This window comes from Echinops telfairi, unplaced genomic scaffold (genome assembly GCF_000313985.2).
Source record: "Echinops telfairi isolate 266 unplaced genomic scaffold, ASM31398v2 ScPeMD7_7469;HRSCAF=8507_0, whole genome shotgun sequence".
NCBI lineage: Eukaryota > Metazoa > Chordata > Mammalia > Afrosoricida > Tenrecidae > Echinops > Echinops telfairi.
In genome coordinates this window covers 9079746-9088527 of record NW_022111372.1, presented here as the reverse complement: position 1 = coordinate 9088527, position 8782 = coordinate 9079746, and positions in this window count along the sequence as shown.

Below are 8782 nucleotides of genomic sequence, written 5' to 3'. Positions count from 1 at the left end.
GACTCTCCTGTGACGTAACATTTGCTGTTTGTGTCTCTGTGTTCTCATAGAAGTACAATGATGATTTATTAGGGCCTATGCTAGTCCAGTATGATCTCATATTAATTTAACTAATTATATTTGGAAAGGTCTGATATACAATAAAGCTAGTCCCTGACATACAATGTATTGCAATGAAGATGAACTGCACATAATTGTGTGCATTAGGGGTAGGTTTTTGTTTGTTTGGGCTCTGTGTCAGGAGATGTTGATGTGCTACCTCTCAGTTATTTCATGAAAAGGTCATGAGCCCACGCCCACCAGCCACTCCATGGCACAAAGATGAAGTGGTCTGTTCTCTGAAGGGTTTACAGCTTTGGACCCTGTATCAGATTCTACAAAGTCAAAATCAACTTCATGATAGTGGGTTTAGTTTTGTGCTTTCTTATGTAAGCATTAAAAGTACATATAATATCACAACACTTAATTTACTGCTGCCATCATATCTATAAATCTATATGTAATGTTTCCAATTTCCAAAGATAAATAAAGATCATATTTATAAAGATACTGATAATAAACGGCAATAATAATCCTGAAGAAAATACAGTTATTTGATTTAGGTAATAACTGAATTATATCTAAGTGGTTGAAACAAAATCCCACTGTGTTTGGTAAACTTTTGGTATTTCAGGTGGACATGAATTTTGCAGGGACAATAATCAATGAACTATGGGCAATATCATGAAAGTTAAATTCAGTAACATTTGCAAAATCCTTAAAATCACAACAAGTATAACTCATCTTTAACCTACCTTAACATAAAAATATTTTAAATCTAATTCAAATTCCTTTTGGTGCAATTTAACATTCAGATCGTTGATGCATAAAATACAAGACACCATAAATTACTAGGTCATTAATTAAGTTAATAGGATATAAATTGCATTATAGACCACTTCATTTATTATAACTTTTCAAATGAATAAAATCAACCTTGAAATGAAGTTAAACATAAATTGATATTTTAACGTGGAAAGAAATTTAATTCTTAATCTAGAAAATATGATTCCTAAAATACTGATCATATTAATATTTCTAACAAGTTTAATAGCAACCTTTGACTCTCACAAAAATATTTTGCAGTTCACTAATTTCTGTGTTTCTCACATCTGGAAAAGAAATATGTCCTATTAACACCACTCTCACTAATGATCAGAAAAGGAAGCCACTAAATGCAGAAATCCTAGAACTCTGCATTTAAAAGATAACTTAAAAAAAGAAACCTAACACCACATTATGAAAACATTGATAAAAAGCAGAATTCTGCTTCAAGATCTGCTAGCAGAATGACTTACTCTTTCTTAGAAAGTTATTGATTAACTTAGACAGTATAGTGTTCTTTTAATCTTGAATGTTCTACTGAGATCACCATTTCTCTAGCCAGGCTGAGACAGCATTTTGAGATTGGTGGGTGTGAATATTGATTTTTGGAACTGAAAGCTGAGGTCAGGTTTTAATTTTTCTTACTTTAGCCATTTACTCTTAGAATATTATCCATAGTCCGGTGGTGTTGGGCTTGGGTTTGGGGAGACTGATTATATCTTCTGTTGAATGAAATTTGGGATTATCAGTCACATTATAGTTGCATAAATCTGTGCAAAACAAGTTCATTAGAGTGCATTATGGTCAAGTTTCTTCAATTTAAAAGAACAGTTTACTCATCCAGCCAATTGTGGGGCATATTTGATGTTCTCTTTTATTGGAAGTGAAAAGATGCCCTAGGGACTCATACAGGTAAAATTCCATGGGAGAAAAATCACTGTTATTGGCATACAGGTAGAAAAATCCTTCAGCACTCCTCACTCACTTACTTCTCCAAAGATAGGAGGATGTGCATATATGTATAGATCTGTGTGCATATATGTATAGATTTAGTATTAAAGTACCAGATGGACATTGGGCCTCCACTCACGTACTCTCTCAATACAAGAATACTTTGTTCTATTAAACTGGGATTTCATGATGCTCACCTTCCTGACACAACCGCTGAAGACAAAGCAGGTGAATAAACAAATGTGGTGAAGACAGCTGATGGTGCCTGGCAATCAAAAGATATAGCATCTGGGTTCTTAAAGGCTTAAATGTAAACAAGCTGCTATCTAGCCCAGAAGCAACAAAGCCCACATGGAAGAAGCACATCAATTTGTGTGATCATGAGGTGCCGAAGGGATGCGATATCAGTCATCGAAAACAAAAAATCATATATTGTGTGCTCACCTCCCTGATATGATTGCTGAAGACAAATGGGTGCATAAGTAAATGTGGCAAAGAAAGCTGATGGTGCCTGGCTATCAAAAGATATGGCATCTGGGGTCTTAAAGACTTGAAGGTAAACAAGCGGCCATCTAGCTCCAAAGCAACAAAGCCCACATGTAAGAAGCACACCAGCCTGTGTGATTAGGAGGTGTCGCAGGGAACAGGTATCAGGCATTATCAGAACAAAAAATCATATCACTGTGAATGAGGGGGAGTGCAGAGTGGAGACCCAAAGCCCAAATGTAGGCAATTGGACATCCCCTTACAGAAGGGTCGAGGAGGGGAGATGAGCCAGTCAGGGTGCTGTGTAGCAACGATGAAACATACAACTTTCCTCTAGTTCCTAAATGCTTCCTCCGCCAACCACTATCATGATCCCAATTCTACCTTACAAATCTGGCTAGACCAGAGAATATATACCAGTACAGGTGGGAACTGGAAACACAAGAGAATCCAGGGCAGATGATCCCTTCAGGACCAGTGGTGAGAGTGGCAATACCGGGAGGGTGGAGGGAGGGTGGGGTGGAAGAGGGGAATGGATTACAGGGATCTATATATAACCTCCTCTCTGGGGGACAGACAGCAAAGGAGTGGGTGAGGGGGGATGTCAGATAGTGCAAGATATGACAAAATAATAATTAATAAATTATCAAGGGTTCGTGAGGGAGGGGGGAGTGAGGAGGCAGGGAAAAAATGAGGGGCTGATGCCAGGGGATTAAGTGGAGAGCAAATATTTTGAGAATGATGAGGGCAATGAATGTGAAAATGTGCTTTACATGATTGATGTATGTATGGATTGTGATAAGAGTTGTATGAGCCCCAAATAAAATGATTAAGAAAAGAAAAAGAATGCCATTCAGGTGCTTATTGTTTAGCGCAATAGTGTGAATAAATGACCCTGAGCAATGCAAGCAATTCATGATCAACTGAGAACCTAGCAGGGGTCCTCAAACTTTTTAAGGAGGAGGCCAGTTCACTGGCCTTTACAACCACTGGCGGGCCAGACTATAGTTAAAAAACACTATGAATAAATTCTTATGCACACTGCACCTATCTTATTTTGAAGTAAAAAAACAAACGGGGCAAAAACACCCCACAGGTCGAATAAATGTCCTGGCGGTGGGCTGCAGGTGGCCCACGGGCCGTAGTTGAACACCTGAGAGGATAGTGGTTCAAATTCACCTAACTATTCTATGGAAGAAGGGCCTGAGAAATTTTTTTTCATGAAGGTTATTTATACCCAAAGCAAGCAAACAAACAAACAAAACAAAAACTAAGGATCAGTTCTATTTTGTGACATAGGGGATTGTGATGGGTTGGACTCAATAGATGGGAATGATTTGGGAATTAATTTTGCATGGATACAGTGTAGAAACTACACTGAAGAATAAAGTAGTTTCTCCTTCCAGAACACTCAGAAATTCTTGATGTTTTTTTCTGATCACTAAAATAGCCTCCTTCATAAAAGAGTTCTAAGTTCCTAAATTAGTTCTATTAAGCAAGGTGTCTTTATACTTTTAAGTACTTTGGAAGTAAAATGCTTGTTTCATTATATGTCAAATAAACTCACTGCCATCAAGTCAATTTTGTCTCATTGTACCCTACAGCACAGGATAGAACTGCCCTTCTGAGTTTCTGACACTGTAACTGTTTATGGAGCAGAAAGCCCAGTCTTTCTCCCTTGGAGCTGGGCTGGTGGTTTTGAACTTTTGGCCTTGAAGTTAGCAGTGCAACACATAACCATTACGCCACCAGAGCTCAATGTATGAGACGTTAAAAAGTTCTTAGATTCACAATACATGGTGAATTTGAGAACTCTTTCCCCTATGCGTTAAGTTTTCCACACTTTATTTTTCTTTTAACATCTAAAATTTATTTGGTTCATTATTTACAATTTGTCTTTAAGTGAAAATTTTGGCAAAACAGCTCAGCATCCTTTACTGTATTAAAGGAAAAATCATGAACATCCATGAGAACTGATTGCATATTTAAGTGTGCTATCAAGCCAATTCCAACGGATAACATAGTACTTATGATAGATAAAATGGCAAGAAAGTTGGATAAAATCTTTATTGATTCTGGTTCCTTTTACCCAAAAAAATCACAATAAGATTTATTTTCTGTTTATAATACATGTATGAATTATTAAGCCAACTACAAAAGTGGCAAGGAAAATACAGTTTGTCTCTGTTTGTAACCTACTGGAAAATGTATACAGCTATATCTATTTCTGTTTACAATTGCAAACACACATATAAACAGGCACATCATATTTACATACCATTTGTCTCCTAACAGACTTATGATTCAAATAGATTCAGTATTATTCACATAGGTGAAATAACCCTAAAAAAAATTTCCCAAATTTCAAATGATTAACTAGAGTTTATTTTACCCTCCCATAAAGCCCAATGCTAATGTTCATGGACACACAGCTCACCTGGATTGCTCTCATTCAGGGAATGAATTAGGGAGCCCAATTCTTTGTAAATCTTGACTCTGGGACCACCTGATCCACAGCATCCCCCACTCAGTCATTTTCCTATTGTCTCTGAAAGAAAACACTAGTATTTTAAGGCTTGACTGGAAACCACATTTTATTTGTTATGCTCATATTCCATTGTCCGAGATTTGCCACCTAATATTACCTAGTAGATAGAGTGCTAAGAAACTAAAGTATTTCCCTATATCTAGCGAAAAATGAAGTATCTATTAAATTTATATTATATTATACAATATGATATGTTATAATACATTACATTATGATGATATGATATGATATGATATGTAAGATATTGTGCCAGCCTGGTCGATAAACACATGTGGGATTAATTGAAGGGCGGAGAGATAAATGGCTGGGCGAGCCTCGCCTTTCTTGTCTCTCGCTCTTTGATCATCGGACAAGTGTGCGGCTGCCTTGCTTGTTCTGTGCCTCAATTTAAAAGCTACACTACCTGTGGGACACCTAACCTGTGGACTGTGTTGCTGTAACTTGAGGTCCCTTTAAGACCTGCCTCACCACAGAATTGGAATGTACATCTCTGGAGATGGGGACTGACAGTTGGTGACCTGTCTGATGGTTGATGACCTGCCTTGCTATTTGCTGCCTGTGCTGGGATAGCCTAAATCTCTCTACAGAGGATTACCTGGTGGCCCGCAAGACTTGAAGGACTGCCAGTGTCTCACAACTCTCTCATAGGAGTGAGTTGCACTGGGCCACTTGTACTGCTTTATAATTTAACTGTTCATTTCTTGTATTATCTATCTAGCTATCTGTATATAATTTAACTGTTCATTTCTTGTGTTATATATCTATTTATCTTTATCAAATTATTAGCAATCTGGTTTTGTCTCTAGAGAACCCTGTCTAACACAATATGCAATACAATACTATATAGGTTCGCTATAACTAGATATTGACTCAATGTCAGTTAATTTCAGAACTTATATTGACTATACTACTACCATATTATACTGTGGAAGTTCACTGTTGTTACTGGTGGGCACCATTGAGCTGATTTCAATGTATAATAACTCTATTTTACAGTGGTCAATATGGTATTCTAGGCTGTACTATTTTGGGAACAAATAACCAGGTTGTTCTTTTGCAGAGTGACTCACTGGCTGCCAGCTAGTCAATTCTGATTTCTAGTGACCCTCTGAGGGTTTTTGAGACTGTCACTGTTTCTGAGGGTAGAAAGCCCAGTGTTCCTCCCATGGAACTGCTAGTGGTTTCAAACTGTCAACCATGAGGATCACAGCCCAACATATAACCACTATGCTACCAGGGCTCCTTTGTAGAGTAACTACGTGGGTTCAAAACCCACACCATTCCATTTGTACGCAAACATTTAACAGTGTGGCTCGGATTAGGAGCACCATAGTCTTCAAAGTAATGCCCCTGCTTTTCATCACTCTAAACTTTAGAGTCTAAAGTCTTGTGCAGCAGATTTGCTCAATGCAAGCTGCCATTTATTCTCTTGACTGTTGCTTCTATGAGCATTTATTATGCAACTAGGCAAAACTCATGACAATTTCAAACTTTTCTCCATTTCTAATGATATTACCTATTGGTCCAGTTGTGAGGATGTTTGCCTTCCTCACATTAAATTTTAATCCATATTGAAGGCTGACATTCTTGATCTTCATCAGCAAGTGTTTTAAGTCCGCCTCACTTTCTCCAAGCAAGGTTATGTCATCTGCATATCACAAGTTGTTAACAAGCCTTCCTCCAATCCTGATGTCACATTCTTCTTCATATAATCTAAAATCTATGATTCTCTACACAGCATACAGATTGAATAAATATGGCGAGAGGATACAATTCTGCCACATACCTTTCTTGTTTAAACCATGCAGTGTTCCCTTGTTCAGTTTACCCAGTTGCCTCTTGGTCCATGCATAGATTCCTCATGATCACAATGAAGTGTTCTGGGATTCGCATTCTTCTCAAAGCTATCCATCGTTATGAGCCACACAGTGAAATGTTATGAGCCACACAGTGAAATGCCTTTGCTTAGTCAATAAAACACAATTAACAAACATCTTTTTAGTATTCTTTGCTTTCAGCCAAGATTTAGCTGATACTAGCAATGATATCCCTTGTTCCACATACTCATGAATCTGACCTGAACCTCTGGCTGTTGTATGCAATAATAATTACATTATTCTATAACAAGAGCATTCTGTTGGATCACCTGTCTTTTTAATTGGTACAAATATGGATCTCCTCGAGTCCGTTGGCCAAGTAGTTGTCTTTCAAATTTCCTGGCATCGATGAGTAAGTGCTTCCAGTGTTTCACTACCTTGCTGAAACACTTCAGTGGATAGTCTTTCATTTCCTGGAGGCTTGTTTTTGACTAATGTTTTCCCTGCAGCTTGACTTCTACCTTCAATACCATTATTTCTTGCTCATATTCTGTTTCCTGAAATGGTAGAATGTTAACCAGTTCTTTTTGGTACTGTGACTCTGTATATTCTTTTAATCTTATTTTGTTTCTTCCTACATTATGCAATATTTGCCTATAGAAATTTCTATGTTGCAACTCAAGGCTTGACTTTTTTTTCTTTTTCTTTAGTTCTTTCAGTTTAAGGTACGTCAAATGTGCTTTTCATTTGGGGCTTTCTAAATCTAGGTTTTTTCACATTTTATTATAATATATTACTTTGTCTTCTCAGGTTGCCTTTTGAAATTTTCTGTTCAGCTCTTTGACTTCATCATTTATTTCTTTTGCCTTAGTTACTTTATGAATATCAGAGCAAGTTTCCGCGTTTCTTCAGACACCCTCAGTGATCTTTCCTCTTTCCCGTCTTTTGAATGACCTTTGCTTTCTTCATGAATAATGTTCTTGATACTGTTGCCCCACAGCTCGTCTTCCGTCATTTCTATTCAATGCAGCAAATTATATTTAATATGTTCTTTAATTCCCATTCTATAGGTTCAGGTCATACTTTAGCTTTTGTGGATTTGTTTAATGTTCTTCAGCTTTAACTTGAATTTACATATGAGCAATTGATGGTTTCTTTATAGTCATTTCCTGGCCTAGTTTCAGATGCTGATATTGAATTTCTTCATCATTTCTTCCCAAAAATGTAGTCAATTTGTTTTCTGTGTATTCCATCTGTAGAAGTCCATGTGTTTAGTTGCAGTTTGTATTGTTTTCATTATATACTTATAAAAATTAATAAAAGGAATAACTAGAATGTTTTATATGATATCCCTTTGCCAGTTGTTAAAGTTAGGCTGTAATAGGAAGTACGCAGTTTATATTACTAAATATAAATTGCAATATATCACTTTATTCACAATGTTTGGTAGAGTTAACAAGATTTTGATATTCTCTGAATAATTTTCCAGCTACTCTTAATCTTGAAAACAAGGTATGTATACTAAGAGGTTTTCACTAACTATTATAAATTCATTTTGTTTTTCTGAAATTAAAAAATTACAATTGTTAAGGAAACTCTGCTACTCTTCCCAGTTAAAATAAATTTGAATGAACACAATATTCAAGCTGTTGAGTGGTGATTTCACTTCCTGACTTAGTAAAATATATCTTATTGTGATGTAAGTAAAATTTCATGTCGTGAAACTTACATAAACATAGACACATCAAACCAGAAACCAAACTTAATGCTACCAAGTTGATACCAACTTATAGCGACCATATAAGACAGAGTAGGACAAAAATAAACTAAAATAAGACACAGTAGAATGCCCCTGTGCATTTCTGAGACCTTAATTAGTTCAGGAGTAGAAAGCCTAATCTTTCTCTTGGAGAGCAGATGGTGGTTTCCAACTGCTGACCTTGAGGTTCACCATCCAATATGTAACCTTTGCACCACCTAGATTTTGGTAATTTCCTGCAGTTTGTGTTTGTTTTTCTTGATTTTGGGGGGTGGTTACTATCATTGACTGCTATTTCCTCAGCATTGTGGAATGGCCAGTACCGTGATTCCCCTAAAGTAAGTCATCCCCCCAAAA